General features: G+C 45.7%; 1 pseudogene; it reads right to left on the reverse strand.

The window, feature by feature from the left end:
* Positions 1 to 8,336, reverse strand: part of LOC135520810 (sodium bicarbonate cotransporter 3-like) — a 43,193-nt pseudogene extending 34,857 nt beyond the window's left edge.
* Between the last annotated feature and the right edge of the window lie 10,030 nt (positions 8,337 to 18,366).

The following is an 18,366-nucleotide window of genomic DNA, read 5'->3' on the forward strand; positions in this document are numbered from 1 at the left end:
TTAGCCTATTACAACATTTCAACACAAAATCCTAATCACAAAAACATCTTTCCAGGAGAAAACACAATCCAGCACACAAAACAAACTCTCAGACTTATCACTGCAGTGTTCAAGAACAGTCATGATGGGAAAATCACATGCCAGTAAAAGGCTCATGCACCAATCAGATCTTGCCCATCGTCTTGTCACTCAGTTACCTCAGCCAATTGACACCTCTTTGAATGACCCAACCCACTTCATAAAACAACATGTGCATAGTACATACATTCAATCTGTCAAAACACAACAAAAAGGGTGTAGATAAAGCATTATTTTGTAGAAGGGCTGAAATGAGGGGATGAAGAGCAGAAGAGGAAAAAGGAGAGGTGCAGCGAGGGCCCTCACCGTTTCTCTCAAGCAGGTGTGGGTCAGATTGTTTCTTGCCGATGTCAGCGAAGGAGCGCACCAGAGGGATGCGGTTGCTGAGCTTCTTCTCGTTCTGGTGGTGGTGTCTCTTCAACATGGCCTCCTCACCTTCTGCCTCAACTCCTCCTCCAGCTGAGCTGACGCCACCATGCTGTCTATCACCATGTCTATGGGGGTACAGGGTAGACTGCATGCTTTATTCAACAGTTACATGCTTTATTCAACACATTCAACTTTCAGACTCACACACAGTAAAATGTCTGCAGAGACATACATACACACTCACCTGCGATCTCCTCAATAGTGTTAGCTCTCATGTCCAACATGACAGTGCCGTTGAGGATGCAGCTGCGGAGCTCGAAGAGGCTGTGGAGAGACAGCGTGGCTACGTAGGGCTTACTCCAACGCTCCCCTCCATCCTCCACGTCTTCCTCAAACTTTAACCACCTACACACACACACAGATGAAAAAGGAGCTGTTGATGTGGTTGGATGAGGAAACATCCACTAGGAGTAGTGAGGAAGGGTGTGCGTCATGCCTGGCTGTCTCCCTCCACTCGTAGACGTGTCCGTCCCGGAAGAACAGCTCGTCCAGCTCAGTGAACAGGTCGTGGGGCATGTGCTCTTCATCATCATCCTCTGTCCCCAGGATGAACTGGACCCGCTGGGACGGGGTGTCTGAAACACAGGGGGTACCGGTGGAAGATGGGTAATGTAGTACAACCAAGGGGAATATTAGTGGGAAAAGGACAGTAAAAGGTTTGGTATAGGAAACAGGGCTGGAGAATGGAGATATGGCAATAGAGCGGATCTGAGGACAGTGAATGAAGCAGACGTTGAGGTGGGAGAGTGAACTGGTCTTAGCTACCATAGGAAGGAGACTCTCGTCCATCTTCATGGTCCGAGCGGTCTCTCCTCTTGCGGTGGTGTCTGTGGCCACGGTGGCCACGGTGGTGCCTCCGTTTGGTCTCTCTGCCCAGAGGAACATGGACACCCACATAGACCGCTCTGTGACCTGGGAAAAGGGTAGAGAGAGGCATGGTCAATCACGGTCTACCATGTATAATAGTCTTTATCTGCAGTTGGGCTGGGTATATACACTGTGCATTTAAAAATCTGAATTTTCAATACGGTTCTTGGTAATACATATGGTCTGATTTCAGCATTTTACAATCTTTAGATCCCCTTTCTTTACAGGCCCAAAATGGCATGAGACAAATGCAGTTGTTTTCATACACTGCAGCCACCCTAGAGTTACCATCACAGACTGTGCCCCCCTACACACGTGTCTGTTGTTTACGTACGTCAGTGGCCAGACCAGAAGCGTGAAATGAATGGACGAGTTCCGTGCCGTTCTGGCAGCAGCTAAGAATGGATAGAAAGGAAGTCACTGCCCAAGACCCGCTGCTCTCTACTCACTGCTCGTTGTCAGGACATGGGGAAAGGAGAGAAGGCTCAAAAAGGAGAAGGACATGTAGCCTGCTCTTTGTGCTTATAAACACACTTTATATTTTGAGAGCTGGGACCGTTAAACCGTTCTGGATGGCATACGACTGACGTCAGTCTGGACAGAGTAGATAAATGGACCAGGAGGGAGGTGAGGACTACAGCATGGTGAGTCTTCATCACACCCCTGTCACATACATGTAATATGTCATAGCCCACTAAGCTCAATGAGGGGAAAAATATATACAGTGCCTTGCGAAAGTATTCGGCCCCCTTGAACTTTGCGACCTTTTGCCACATTTCAAGCTTCAAACAAAGATATAAAACTATTTTTTTGTGAAGAATCAACAACAAGTGGGACACAATCATGAAGTGGAACGACATTTATTGGATATTTCAAACTTTTTTAACAAATCAAAAACTGAATAATTGGACGTGCAAAATTATTCAGACCCCTTAAGTGAATACTTTGTAGCGCCACCTTTTGCTGCGATTACAGCTGTAAGTCGCTTGGGGTATGTCTCTATCAGTTTTGCACATCGAGAGACTGACATTTTTCCCATTCCTCCTTGCAAAACAGCTCGAGCTCAGTGAGGTTGGATGGAGAGCATTTGTGAACAGCAGTTTTCAGTTCTTTCCACAGATTCTCGATTGGATTCAGGTCTGGACTTTGACTTGGCCATTCTAACACCTGGATATGTTTATTTTTGAACCATTCCATTGTAGATTTTGCTTTATGTTTTGGATCATTGTCTTGTTGGAAGACAAATCTCCGTCCCAGTCTCAGGTCTTTTGCAGACTCCATCAGGTTTTCTTCCAGAATGGTCCTGTATTTGGCTCCATCCATCTTCCCATCAATTTTAACCATCTTCCCTGTCCCTGCTGAAGAAAAGCAGGCCCAAACCATGATGCTGCCACCACCATGTTTGAAAGTGGGGATGGTGTGGTCAGGTGATGAGCTGTGTTGCTTTTACGCCAAACATAACTTTTTGCATTGTTGCCAAAAAGTTCAATTTTGGTCTCATCTGACCAGAGCACCTTCTTCCACATGTTTGGTGTGTCTCCCAGGTGGCTTGTGGCAAACTTTAAACGACACTTTTTATGGATATCTTTAAGAAATGGCTTTCTTCTTGCCACTCTTCCATAAAGGCCAGATTTGTGCAATATACGACTGATTGTTGTCCTACGGACAGAGTCTCCCACCTCAGCTGTAGATCTCTGCAGTTCATCCAGAGTGATCATGGGCCTCTTGGCTGCATCTCTGATCTTCTCCTTGTATGAGCTGAAAGTTTAGAGGGACGGCCAGGTCTTGGTAGATTTGCAGTGGTCTGATACTCCTTCCATTTCAATATTATCGCTTGCACAGTGCTCCTTGGGATGTTTAAAGCTTGGGAAATCTTTTTGTATCCAAATAGGGCTTTAAACTTCTTCACAACAGTATCTCGGACCTGCCTGGTGTGTTCCTTGTTCTTCATGATGCTCTCTGCGCTTTTAACGGACCTCTGAGACTATCACAGTGCAGGTGCATTTATACGGAGACTTGATTACACACAGGTGGATTGTATTTATCATCATTAGTCATTTAGGTCAACATTGGATCATTCAGAGATCCTCACTGAACTTCTGGAGAGAGTTTGCTGCACTGAAAGTAAAGGGGCTGAATAATTTTGCACGCCCAATTTTTCAGTTTTGGATTTGTTAAAGTTTGAAATATCCAATAAATGTCGTTCCACTTCATGATTGTGTCCCACTTGTTGTTGATTCTTCACAAAAAAATACAGTTTTATATCTTTATGTTTGAAGCCTGAAATGTGGCAAAAGGTCGCAAAGTTCAAGGGGGCCGAATACTTTCGCAAGGCACTGTATTACAAATTTATTTTTGTATTTTTTTTAAATCACACTAAAAACATAGTATTTGTGAGTGGGGCCTGTGTCTTCCAATGCTTTTCCTATTATGAGCCAGTGGGAGTTTTTAGCAGTAATACATCTCTGAATAATTCAGTTGTGACCTCCCTAAATTAAGTGTCCCATGCTGTGGGTACCACGCTTAAAGGTGAGCTGTGAGCCTAGCATAGGAAGCATAGCATAGAGAGAAACATTACCTAATCCCCCCAGTTCCTCTCTGGTGTCTGGATCAGCTAAAAAAGGTCTGCGATACTGAGCTGATACCCCTGCAGGGTTTCCTGTCTAAAAGTACTTCGTTCCTTCCATTTACATGGATGACAGAGACACACAACAGCCCTTATAATATAACTAAAATCGTTATTGTTCCAGGCTTCCAGCTAACATCTTTATTGTATCTCTGGGCGTTCCTATGAATAAATAACATTCAGAGGTTTTCCTCTGTGGTTTCCATTAGCACCTCTGGGTTGTCAGCTGTAATGTTCTGCGCAGTAGGAGGAGTCCCTGGGCCACACACACGCACACAGCCAGTAGATAAACAATTGTCTCCATAACACTGCCGCTGGTTGGGGTCAGGTCTCCTGCAGGCTGCCAATGTCTCCACTGAGACACAGTGCACATCAATTACTATGTAGGCCTACCCCGTACCCGTGCACATCTACTCACAACTGGTGCCTCTTGAATAGAAACAAGTTATCGTTACTCATTGTGGATTTATTATTACGTGTTTTACTTTTCTATTATTATTTTCTCTGTGTGGTTAGGAAGGGCCTGTAATTAAACATTTCACTGTTGGTCTAAACCTGGTCTACGTAGCACATGACCAATACAGTTTGACGTTACCTCCCACCTGTTACCTCCCACTATAGACAACCAGTAGTTAGAGACCAAAACTCACCATTTCCAGTCTTTCACATTTCAGAAACAATCATCTGACTTGTGAGACTAGGCTCTCAGGCAGGCTCATGATCAATGTTCCCTGCCTCAAATTATTTCCGCCACTGAGCAAATTTCAGTTATGCTGAGCACAAACGTGAACATTTTGCATTTACTGTGAACACGGGGGCTGTACCCGCTTCAAGTTAGTTTTAACCGTGGCCAAGTAGGCTACCGTGGCCATTCGATCATAATGTAGTCCTACCAGAGTGGCTGTGAGACCCGGCGGTAGGATTTTACAGTGGAGGAGGCAACAACACAGAACATTATTTCTTGCCCAGAGTGACACTTTCTATTTGCAAGTGAAGATAATAACAGCCGACGAAATGTACAAGTATTTAGAAAAGAATAAACTGGATCAAATAGAGCTCTTCAAACAAAACCCAGCAGCATGCTGACCTGTCCCCTGTCCTGTCCCACAAACAATGAGGACAGGCTTCTTATGTGGAACCTTTATTTAACTAGGCAAGTCAGTTAAGAACACTACCCTGGCCAAACCCGGACGATGCTGGGACAACTGTGCACCACCCTATGGGACTCACAATCACGGCCAGTTGTGATACAGCCTGTATCACAATACCCATGATGCAACTAAAACGGGAAACCTTTACACGTATCTGGTCAATTGACATTCAGAGCACATTAAATACAGTACCATACAGACACATTCAAATAATAAACATATGTAGTTATAGCAGCACACCTCAGTAACTATGATAAACCCATGCTTTAGAGCAGTGTTGACCAACCCCAGTCCTCCAGTACCCCCAACAGTAACCTTTTTAGTGTAACCTCGGACAAACACACCTGATTCAACTAGTCAACTAATCATCAAGCCCTCAGAGCTGTATGAGGCGTTTGTCCAGGGTTACAACAACGTTTACTGTTGGGGGTCCAGAGGACCCGGGCTGGGAAACACTGCTTCATAGCATAAATACTCTCTGGGATATAAAAACGTACGTCCCCCGGGTTTAAGCTCCTACCGCGCCATCCGTACCATTCATTAACGATGAACAGAACCCTCTTCAAAACGAGGACATACAAGGTAATCATACACATTTCTGACCATCTACCTTCACATTTTAATTAGTAAACAATATCACATTGCATCTAGAACTTGGGATCACCAAAATGTATGACCAGAAAGAACCTATATTAATTAACAAAAAACAATTCCCGGTGCGCCAAACTAAAAACTCTTGTTACTTCTCATTCACGGATGATCGACCAACAAAAAGAATATCGCTGCCCCACATTATCGTCAACAAATGTCCTTCTCATAAACCATGTCTGGTCCTTTATCAAAGGTTTTAGATTTATGTGACAGAGTACATAGGACCATTGTCACAGTGCCCTAGGATTATGGGGAAAATGCATCCCATAACATTTTAACATACATTTACATTTAAGTCATTTAGCAGACGCTCTTATCCAGAGCGACTTACAAACATAGAAATAGCTTTTGAAATAGTTGTTCCAGCCTACAGTAGCAGCAACTATGGTGTTCTACAGCCTGCAGTAGCAGCCACTGTGTTCTAGCAGCCACTGTGTGGTGTTCTACGATGCAGCCACAGTGTGTGGTGTTCTATGATACAGCCTGCAGTAGCAGCAACTGTGTGGTGTTCTACGATGCAGCCACTGTGTGGTGTTCTACGATGCAGCCACTGTGTGGTGTTCTACGATGCAGCCACTGTGTGGTGTTCTATGATACAGCCTGCAGTAGCAGCCACTGTGTGGTGTTCTACAATACAGCCTACAGTAGCAGCCACTGTGTGGTGTTCTATGTCAGCCTACAGGAGCAGCCACTGTGTGGTGTTCTACAATACAGCCTACAGTAGCAGCCACTGTGTGGTGTTCTATGTCAGCCTACAGGAGCAGCCACTGTGTGGTGTTCTACAATACAGCCTACAGTAGCAGCCACTGTGTGGTGTTCTACAATACAGCCTACAGTAGCAGCCAGTGTGGTGTTCTACAATACAGCCTACAGTAGCAGCCAGTGTGGTGTTCTATGTCAGCCTACATTCAGCCAGTGTGGTGTTCTACAGCCTACATTCCATGAGACTTGTGCAGCGCTGGAAATTAACCTGTTTAGCAACTTGTCCTTCAGACAAGGAGGTGACCGAAAATGTTTTATTGTGCTTTTTGATGAGGAAACCACTTTACAAATCAAAAATCATTATTTGCATACCATTATCACAGAGAGTCAGACAAAAAATGTATGCTGCCATCTGCCTATTGACTACGTAGCATATTCAAGCCCTTCTCAAAATACATCACTGCCCCTTTAAGATATATAAAAAAACTCTTTACTACCTGACTGGTATATGTTTTGTGCTCTTGTAGGAAGCAATCACTTATCACTTGCTGAGCAGAAATTGCTATAACTATGCTAATAATGCACTAATTAGCAAAGGACATGAACAAATGTGCACATGGCTACATGCGGCTCTTCGCTTTGATCTTTGAACAATCTCAGACGGTCTTGCATAGTTAGGTTTATTTCATTATGTTGCATTTTAAAAAATGTCGATTTGGTCACAATTCCTACAGTAGAGGGAAACGTTGGTGTAAACTAACAGGGAAACTAGCAGAGTGAAGTTCAATCCCCTGAGTCTCTGCGCAGGCTGGTATTTCTTCTGCCAGGCAGTCCTGGGGAGTGGAGCACCCACACACAGCTTAGGGGGAACATTGATCATGATGTAGAACAAAACACAAGTAAATATTACTTTACAGAAGTATGGAGGTTAGGAGAGAGGAGGACAGAGAAGCAGAAGGGGAACATGGAGGTTGGGTCTGCCTGTACCAACCGTGTGATTATGTGAATGAGTGGTAGTGTTCCAGAGAGAATGAGTGAATGAGTGTGAGAAAGAATGAAGGGGGAGTGAAAGAGAAGGCTCTATTAAATTAGTGGAGGCTCGAGCTGCAGGCTAATCCTCAGTAATGATGTTAGAGCAAGAACCAGGGTGGGGGGGGGGGGCTAACACATTACATTCTCACACTCTACTCTACTCTACCTCATTAACCAGGGTTCCAAATTACACTGTGCTCTACCTCATTAACCAGGGGTTACACGTTACCAGGGTTCCAAATTACACTGCTCATTAACCAGGGATTACAAGTTATTAGTGTTCAAGTTCACCTCACAAAGCCTGGTCTCCCCAAACACAGTTTCTTGGGAAGGGATGCAGCTACAGCTTGTGTGTGTGTGTGTGGAAGAAATTGTTAAGAATTCCATTGTGGATCCTATAAAGTCTGGAAATTGTGCCAGGGCTTTTCCCCTGCAGTCAGAGCTCAGTGGAATGTGGGTGGAAGCAATGCATACCTCAATCACCAGACCAAGCCAGACAAACGTGACTGAATTTCTCACGATATTACAGCGCATGAGTAAAAACACATGTGTGTGTGAGTGAGAGCATGCATTTGTAGAATCCCTTCTGTCCTATGGCCATACAATGCCATTACACGTGGGCCTCCTTGATACTGCTCTGTGTATACTGTCAACATGAATAGGATCCGGGCCCATGTGATACTTTATGTGTATATATAAACACTAAAATCAGACTTACTCTCTAGCTCCTCTTTCTCAAAGTTGGTGTGAATGGTGGAGCTAGTCTTCCCCAGGTCCACCACCGCCTCATCATCGTTCCCCTGGAGACAACAAGGAGAAATTAAAACTAAACAATCTGCCCAATGAGTTTGTAAGAGAACAGAATGTACATATGGTGGAGATGCAGAGAGAAAGGACATTTATTCAGTCAATAGCCTAAATCTTCATTGTTCCCAAAGAGCAATATGTTTTAAAGCTGCAATATGTAACTGTTTGAGAGACCTGACAAAATTCACATAGAAATGTGAGTTATAGATCTGTCATTCTCACTAAGTCTAGTCTAAGAAGCGGTAGATATGGTCTATGTGCTCCATGCTTCCCATTCTTCAGTGTCTTTTGCTTTTGGTTTTGCACACCAGCTGCAAACAATACTTCTGGTTATGGAAAATATATATTTCACAGCAGTTTAGATGGTACAATGATTCTCTACACTATACTTGCTTGTTTTATCACAAACTGAAATTAGGCAAACAATTAGAATTTTAGCAACCAGGAAATGGCGGAGTGATTTCTCATAGTGCATCTTTAAGCATTGAAAGAATTGTACAACAACCTAGACACTAGTGTGTAGGAAGGAAATAATGAAGTACTTTAAAAAGTGGGCCTACGTAGTCACTCCTATTGATGACGCAGCACAGCACCAGAGATACACAATGGAAGAGAGTAATACAGGTCACATTGGGTGACAGTTGGAGCTGTGTGAAGTTAACTTCCTGTTCTTGGTCTTCCACTTCCTATTAGGTTACACCTTTTAACACAGCAGTCAAATTCAATAGGACTACTTAATCCAGCCATCTCACTAAGACCACACAGGCAATAGTATAATAGTAGAGCTTCATCTGCTTCAAGACTGGACCCAACAAAGAAATCATAGCTATATTCTGATAGGCTCTTAAAGAGTCATGGGAAAGATCCTGCATTTCCCATACAACTACACCATGTACAAGAACAACTCCAAACTGTCATGCTTCAGTTGATATGGGATGCCATTACCACTGCTTTTCAGGGGAAATGGAAAAAGAGCCTGTGACGAGACTTCAGCTTTTGGACATTAACAAGGTGACACTCCATCTTAACTCCTCCATATTTACTGGATTGGTTGAACAGTGTAGAAGAGAACCTCCTGACAAGACCAGTATGTAGGGGGATATAGTTTCAGGTGTTTCTCTTATAATTAATCTAACCTAGTAGGCGTAAGAGGCAGTGTATCCTACTGTATCGGCCTAAACAGGAGAAAGGCCTTTGAACGCTATAGGCAAGGGGAATGACTCAGAGGGATGTCCCTGCTGAATAAAGCCTAGGCGGCTGGACACCACCTGCGGGGGTAAGCGCAGAGGTAAATATTTGTGTTGGGCACAAGCCAGCACGCCCCGAGTCCAAAGACAGGCCGTCTTAGCCACACAACACAGACACAGTGTTTAGATTTGAGTTACTTATACTTTACAAGTTGTGTTATCCAGCTCTCCAGCTTGCATTCCCTCTTGGTCTCTACATCACTCTGCATTCTCCTAACAAGGGACAATTGTTCTGTAACAGCTATGAACCCAAGAGAAGTCCAACCTGTTGGGTTTATTAGGTTTAGTCTACTACTTATTGAACTCATTGACGTAAACTCTAGGTCTATTTATTAGAGACCAACTCAACAGACAGATATTAAAGTAAGTGGCAGTTGGCAACGTTTTGCTAACTTTCTAGGCATATCAGCCTCCTGTCACATATGATAGATGCCACTGACTGACCTGTCATTTTCATGGCTATTCTAGGCGTGGTGCACTATTTCAGGGCACTACAGCAGAGTTCAGAGTTAAAAAATGGCTGCCAAGCTTTTTTCTAGAACCAAGGTATGCCTTTTAAATAATTAGACACAAAGGGTTAAATAGATAGCTACCTCCTGATGATGAAATAAGCCATGTGGTCCAGTCAGTGCTCCTGCTCTGGAAAGCACTAACAATCCAGTCAGTAGTAGCCTACCTAGACGACCACTGAACTTCTGCCCCACGGCACTTTTACATTCATGATTTTTATAGCTTGAATGTGCTGCATTAGAACATAAAGCAATACGTTCATGAAGTGGAAATTTATTGATTTAGCTAGTAGGGTTGCTGGGCCTGCTAGCCAAACAATATGGAAGGAACTTCTAGAGAACTACCCATTTAGCAAGTGCTGCTTCTACTGAATTAGCTAAAAGGCGATGGTTTCAGAGTAATTCAGTGGGCTTAACTTTTGGAGATCGTTTGCTTGTTATTTGGGTTCCTACCTCTTCCATCACTGGTACAGTAATAGACTCTCAAACTAAACAGTATTAAAAACCACACTGCTATGAAAAAAAGCACATGCCTATTCCCAATACAGACCAGAAAACACATACCACACATGGAGTTTGGCTGCTGTGGTGGTCTTCAAATTGACAAAATTCAGATTCATAAAACACGGGACGATATGTTAAAAACTGTCCAATGTGCCAATAGATGGAATGCACTCGCATGAGATTTGCCGTGATGTTGACAGAGTGGTATGGGAGGTTTATTTCTTAGACTCGGTTAAGATGCCAATTTTGGGACACGTCCTCAGTAGTGTGCCATCGAATCAGTGGGTGTTTCAATCACTAAACACCCTCAAAGGTGGCCAGCTAAAGGGGGATCAAGCCTTAGCTTGTGTCCCATGGCCAATTAAGATGTCCCACGGGACTATGCAAGGCAGGGGCGTCCTCTTCCCTGAGCCAGCCCTACAGCTGACCGCATACCTCATATGCCCTCCTCAAGTTGGAGGGATCTGAATTGGGTTCTCAGGTGGGGGGGTCATGAAGTTATAGCCCAGCAAGGGTCCTTCCGTTTGATCCAGATCCACTGGCTGCCTCTTTCAGCTGCTTGAGAAACTGCTCTGACGGTCTGCCGCAGAGCCTGTCCATGGATTCCAAGTTCTTTCTGCAACCTGATGGTGGAAGAAGCCCTGAATCCTCTGCAATATCTCCCCAGAAGTCCATGGCTGGCAGACTCCGCAGAGTGGCGGAACCCCTCCAACTAAAGAGCACCCAAGTCCTGCTGTAATCACTGGATGGTGAATGGGTGGTTGGAGTGGGGAATCGAGGTGGCAGTGAACGCAAATAGTCCTACAGGTCTGAGCAGACAGTCTGGGTGGGTGTCCAAATAGTCCTACAGGTCTGAGCAGACAGTCTGGGTGGGTGTCCAAATAGTCCTACAGGTCTGAGCAGACAGTCTGGGTGGGTGTCCAAATAGTCCTACAGGTCTGAGCAGCCAGTCTGCGTGGGTGTCCAAATAGTCCTACAGGTCTGAGCAGCCAGTCTGGGTGGGTGTCCAAATAGTCCTACAGGTCTGAGCAGACAGTCTGGGTGGGTGTCCAAATAGTCCTACAGGTCTGAAAATAGTCCTACAGGTCTGAGCAGACAGTCTGGGTGGGTGTCCAAATAGTCCTACAGGTCTGAGCAGACAGTCTGGGTGGGTGCCCAAATAGGCCTTGAATGTGTGTAAGTACACGTGTTCACAATTTGCATCTGCTTTCAGGAGTGTGGTCCAAATATATTTTTATTTTTAGCTGTGGGTGTGTCCTGAGAGCTGCTTTAAAAGGGTGGGGGGGCACCCACACAAATTAAAAACAGCATGTGGGGCACGGGGGGCAGCTGGTCTGGAGGTCAGATGTAAAATCAGTCCACGTGCCACATTTGGGGTGCTAATAAAATCAATCCAGAATTAATTTACAGTTAAAAAGCTAGGCTACATGGGATTTGGAACATTAGGTTATACTAAATGTAGGTTTCTGCACCCAAAATGTAAGACATTCGTCGGGAAGATAGATTGTTGCACTTGAAGCATTTGTACATGGAATATTGTTAACTGTTTTGTACCTATCAAATCCAACGTGGAGGGATATTTAGGTTGTTTTATGCTAGTTTGCTAGACCACTAGCCAGAATCAAAAATGTGTGCAGTTATGTACAGCGCATTTGGGAAAGTATTCAGACACCTTGACTTAACCCACATTTTGTTACGTTAGAGCCTTACTCTAAAATGGATTAAATTCAGTTTTTTTTTCTCAGCAATTTACACACAATACCCCATTATGACAAAGCGAAAACAGGTTTTTAGAAATAAAGGAAATACCTTATTTTACATAAGTATTAGGCCCTTTGCTATGAGACTCGAAATTGAGCTCAGGTGCATCCGGTTTTCATTAATCATCCTTGAGATATTCCTACAACTTCAGTGGATTGGACATGATTTGGAAAGCACACATCTGTCTATAGAAAAGGTCCCACAGTTGACAGTGCATGCCAAAGCAAAAACCAAGCTATGAGGTCGAAGGAATTGTCAGAAGAGCTTCGAGACAGGATTGTGTCAAGGCACAGATCTCGGGAAGGGTAACAACATATTTCTGCAGCATTGAAGATCCCCAAGAAGACAGTGGCCTCCATTCTTAAATTGAAGACGTTTGGAACCACCAAGATTCTTCCTAGCGCTGGCCGGCCAGCCAAACTGAGCAATCAGGGGAGAAGGGCTTTGGTCAGGGAGGTGACCAAGAACCCGATGGTCACTCTGGCAGAGCTCTAGAATTCCTCTGTCGAGATGGGATTCCAGAAGGTCAACCATCTCTGCAGCACTCCACCAATCAGGACTTTATGGTAGAGTGGCCAGACGGAAGCCACTCCTCAGAAAGGCACGACGGCCCGCTTTGAGTTTGCCAAAAGGCACCTAAAGGACTCACCGTGAGAAACAAGATTCTCTGGTCTGATGAAATCAAGATTGAACTCTGTGGCCTGAATGCCAAGTGTCACGTCTGGAGGAAACCAGGTACAATCCCTATGGTGAAAGATAGTGGCAACATCATGCTGTGGGGGTGGTTTTCAGAAGCAGAGACAGAAACTAGTCAGGATCGAGATTCTATAGTAAAGTCATCAGACTGCTAAACAGCAATCCCGAACTCAGAGGCTGCTGCCTACATTGAGACCCAATCACTGGACACTTTAATGGATCACTAGTCACTTTAAACAATGCCACTCTAAATAATGTTTACATTACTCATATCACATTGATATACCATATTTTATACTATCTACTACACCTTGCCCATGTCGCTCGGCCATCGCTCATCCTTATATGTACATATTCTCATTCACCCTTTTAGATGAGTGTATTAGGTAGTTGGGAAATTGTTAGATTACTTGTTAGAGATTACTGCATTGTTGGAACGAGAAGCACAAGCATTTCGCTACACTCGCATTAACATCTGCTAACCATATGTAGGTGACCAATAAAATTTGATGATTTGAGAATGATGAACGGAGCAAAGTACAGAGAGATCCTTGATGAAAATCTGCTCCACAGCGCTCAGGACCTCGGACTGGGGCAAAGGTTCACCTTTCAACAGGAAAATGACCCTAAGCACACAGCCAAGATAATGCAGGAGTGGCTTCGGGAACAGGTCTCTGAATGTCCTTGAGTGGCCCAGCCAGAACCTGAACATCTCTGGAGAGACCTGAAAATAGCTCTGCAGGAACGCTCCCCATCCAGAAGAATGGGAGAAACTCCCAAAATACAGGTGTGCCAACTTGTAGTGTCATACCCAAGAAGACGAGGCTGTAATCACTGCCAAAGGTGCTCCAAAGTACTGAGTAAAGGGTATGAATACTTATGTAAATGTGGTTGATAAATTATAAAGCGGTCGCATCTACACTTCGGTCCGCAGGTAGTATAACTTTTCATTACATTTTCATTACATTTCATTATAGTACAACGGTCTGATTTGTCTAATCTTAGCAATTTCTTCTTAGCTAGCTACATAGCCGTCTTTGTAACAAAGATAATTGCATAATTATCGTATTTCGTCGTCCTAACGTAGTCTACACTGCTATCTGCCCAGCAGCTAGCTAACGTCCACCGTCTACTAGCACTGTAGAAACTATTACATTATACTGAACGACTCGATTAGTGTAGTGTTAGCTAAGCTTCATAGTTGTCTTTGCTGTCTTCGTATCCAAGATAATTGTGTAGTTTAGAGTGTGTAGACTTAGAGTGATTATCTTAATTTACCGAGGTTAGCTAGCCAGCTATTGTCGTCATAACGTAGGAGATACTGCTAGCTAGCTAGCCAACGTCCCTACCGATAGAACTTCAACAACCCGTCAACAGGCCTAACCGCTCCACAGGTAGTATCACATTTTCATTTCACTTCATTACAGTACAACGGTTTGATTTGTTTGATCGTAGCTAGCTAGCTACATAGCCGTCTTTGTATCTAAGACAATTGTGCAGTCTAGAGCGATTTTCTAGGTTAACTTCAGCAATATTGTCGTTCTTTTAACGTAACGTAATCAACACTGCTGGCTAGCCAGCTGTAGCCCCCGAATAGCAGCACTGTAGAAACTATTACACTCAGACAGACGACTTGATTAGTGTAGTGTCAACAAGCGCAGCCACTGCTTAGCTAGCCTACAAAGTCAACAACGCAGCCACTGCCCAGCCTTCTCCAGCAGTACTGTATCATTTCAATAATTTTAGTCAATAAGATTCTTCTCGTAAGCTTAACTTTCTGAACATTCGAGACGTGTAGTCCACTTGTCATTCCAATCTCCTTTGCATTAGCGTAGCCTCTTCTGTAGCCTGTCAACTATGTGTCTATCTATCCCTGTTCTCTCCTCTCTGCACAGACCATACAAACGCTCCACACCGCGTGGCCGCGTCCACCCTAATCTGGTGGTCCCAGCGCGCACGACCCACGTGGAGTTCCAGGTCTCCGGTAGCCTCTGGAACTGCCGATCTGCGGCCAACAAGGCAGAGTTCATCGCAGCCTATGCCTCCCTCCAGTCCCTCGACTTCTTGGCACTGACGGAAACATGGATCACCACAGATAACACTGCTACTCCTACTGCTCTCTCTTCGTCCGCCCACGTGTTCTCGCACACCCCGAGAGCTTCTGGTCAGCGGGGTGGTGGCACCGGGATCCTCATCTCTCCCAAGTGGTCATTCTCTCTTTCTCCCCTTACCCATCTGTCTATCGCCTCCTTTGAATTCCATGCTGTCACAGTTACCAGCCCTTTCAAGCTTAACATCCTTATCATTTATCGCCCTCCAGGTTCCCTCGGAGAGTTCATCAATGAGCTTGATGCCTTGATAAGCTCCTTTCCTGAGGACGGCTCACCTCTCACAGTCCTGGGCGACTTTAACCTCCCCACGTCTACCTTTGACTCATTCCTCTCTGCCTCCTTCTTTCCACTCCTCTCCTCTTTTGACCTCACCCTCTCACCTTCCCCCCTACTCACAAGGCAGGCAATACGCTCGACCTCATCTTTACTAGATGCTGTTCTTCCACTAACCTCATTGCAACTCCCCTCCAAGTCTCCGACCACTACCTTGTATCCTTTTCCCTCTCGCTCTCATCCAACACTTCCCACACTGCCCCTACTCGGATGGTATCGCGCCGTCCCAACCTTCGCTCTCTCTCCCCCGCTACTCTCTCCTCTTCCATCCTATCATCTCTTCCCTCTGCTCATACCTTCTCCAACCTATCTCCTGATTCTGCCTCCTCAACCCTCCTCTCTTCCCTTTCTGCATCCTTTGACTCTCTATGTCCCCTATCCTCCAGGCCGGCTCGGTCCTCCCCTCCCGCTCCGTGGCTCGACGACTCATTGCGAGCTCACAGAACAGTGCTCCGGGCAGCCGAGCGGAAATGGAGGAAAACTCGCCTCCCTGCGGACCTGGCATCCTTTCACTCCCTCCTCTCTACATTTTCCTCCTCTGTCTCTGCTGCTAAAGCCACTTTCTACCACTCTAAATTCCAAGCATCTGCCTCTAACCCTAGGAAGCTCTTTGCCACCTTCTCCTCCCTCCTGAATCCTCCTCCCCCTCCCCCCTCCTCCCTCTCTGCAGATGACTTCGTCAACCATTTTGAAAAGAAGGTCGACGACATCCGATCCTCGTTTGCTAAGTCAAACGACACCGCTGGTTCTGCTCACACTGCCCTACCCTGTGCTCTGACCTCTTTCTCCCCTCTCTCTCCAGATGAAATCTCGCTTCTTGTGACGGCCGGCCGCCCAACAACCTGCCCGCTTGACCCTATCCCCTCCTCTCTTCTCCAGACCATTTCCGGAGACCTTCTCCCTTACCTCACCTCGCTCATCAACTCATCCCTGACCGCTGGCTACGTCCCTTCCGTCTTCAAGAGAGCGAGAGTTGCACCCCTTCTGAAAAAACCTACACTCGATCCCTCCGATGTCAACAACTACAGACCAGTATCCCTTCTTTCTTTTCTCTCCAAAACTCTTGAACGTGCCGTCCTTGGCCAGCTCTCCCGCTATCTCTCTCAGAATGACCTTCTTGATCCAAATCAGTCAGGTTTCAAGACTAGTCATTCAACTGAGACTGCTCTTCTCTGTATCACGGAGGCGCTCCGCACTGCTAAAGCTAACTCTCTCTCCTCTGCTCTCAATCCTTCTAGACCTATCGGCTGCCTTCGATACTGTGAACCATCAGATCCTCCTCTCCACCCTCTCCGAGTTGGGCATCTCCGGCGCGGCCCACGCTTGGATTGCGTCCTACCTGACAGGTCGCTCCTACCAGGTGGCGTGGCGAGAATCTGTCTCCTCGCCACGCGCTCTCACCACTGGTGTCCCCCAGGGCTCTGTTCTAGGCCCTCTCCTATTCTCGCTATACACCAAGTCACTTGGCTCTGTCATAACCTCACATGGTCTCTCCTATCATTGCTATGCAGACGACACACAATTAATCTTCTCCTTTCCCCCTTCTGATGACCAGGTGGCGAATCGCATCTCTGCATGTCTGGCAGACATATCAGTGTGGATGACGGATCACCACCTCAAGCTGAACCTCGGCAAGACGGAGCTGCTCTTCCTCCCGGGGAAGGACTGCCCGTTCCATGATCTCGCCATCACGGTTGACAACTCCATTGTGTCCTCCTCCCAGAGCGCTAAGAACCTTGGCGTGATCCTGGACAACACCCTGTCGTTCTCAACTAACATCAAGGCGGTGGCCCGTTCCTGTAGGTTCATGCTCTACAACATCCGCAGAGTACGACCCTGCCTCACACAGGAAGCGGCGCAGGTCCTAATCCAGGCACTTGTCATCTCCCGTCTGGATTACTGCAACTCGCTGTTGGCTGGGCTCCCTGCCTGTGCCATTAAACCCCTACAACTCATCCAGAACGCCGCAGCCCGTCTGGTGTTCAACCTTCCCAAGTTCTCTCACGTCACCCCGCTCCTCCGCTCTCTCCACTGGCTTCCAGTTGAAGCTCGCATCCGCTACAAGACCATGGTGCTTGCCTACGGAGCTGTGAGGGGAACGGCACCGCAGTACCTCCAGGCTCTGATCAGGCCCTACACCCAAACAAGGGCACTGCGTTCATCCACCTCTGGCCTGCTCGCCTCCCTACCACTGAGGAAGTACAGTTCCCGCTCCAGCCCAGTCAAAACTGTTCGCTGCTCTGGCCCCCAATGGTGGAACAAACTCCCTCACGGACGCCAGGACAGCGGAGTCAATCACCACCTTCCGGAGACACCTGAAACCCCACCTCTTCAAGGAATACCTAGGATAGGATAAAGTAATCCTTCTCACCCCCCCTTAAATGATTTAGATGCACTATTGTAAAGTGGCTGTTCCACTGGATGTCAGAAGGTGAATTCACCAATTTGTAGGTCGCTCTGGATAAGAGCGTCTGCTAAATGACTTAAATGTATAAAAAAATAAACTAAATACCTGTTTTTGCTTTGTCATTATGGGGTATTGTGTGTAGATTGATGAGGGAAAAAACTATTTAATCCCATTTTAGAATTAGGCTGTAACATAATGTTGAGAAAAGGGTCTGAATACTTTCTGAAAGGCACTGTAAACTAAGAAACACCAGCCCAGGCCAGTCAAATAAAAAGAGTGGGTCTGTCAATCAGCCTAAACACATCCCAGCAGTCAGTTTGGACAACTACTCATTTCAAAGGGATGTACCATTATTTTTACTATTCTACATTGTGAGAATAATAGAAGAACATCACAAGTATGAAATAACACTTATATGGAGAGCTGTCATCATGGCAACAAGTTGCTACTTTTTT

The sequence above is a fragment of the Oncorhynchus masou genome, chromosome 29 (assembly GCF_036934945.1).
Source record: "Oncorhynchus masou masou isolate Uvic2021 chromosome 29, UVic_Omas_1.1, whole genome shotgun sequence".
Classification (NCBI taxonomy): domain Eukaryota; kingdom Metazoa; phylum Chordata; class Actinopteri; order Salmoniformes; family Salmonidae; genus Oncorhynchus; species Oncorhynchus masou.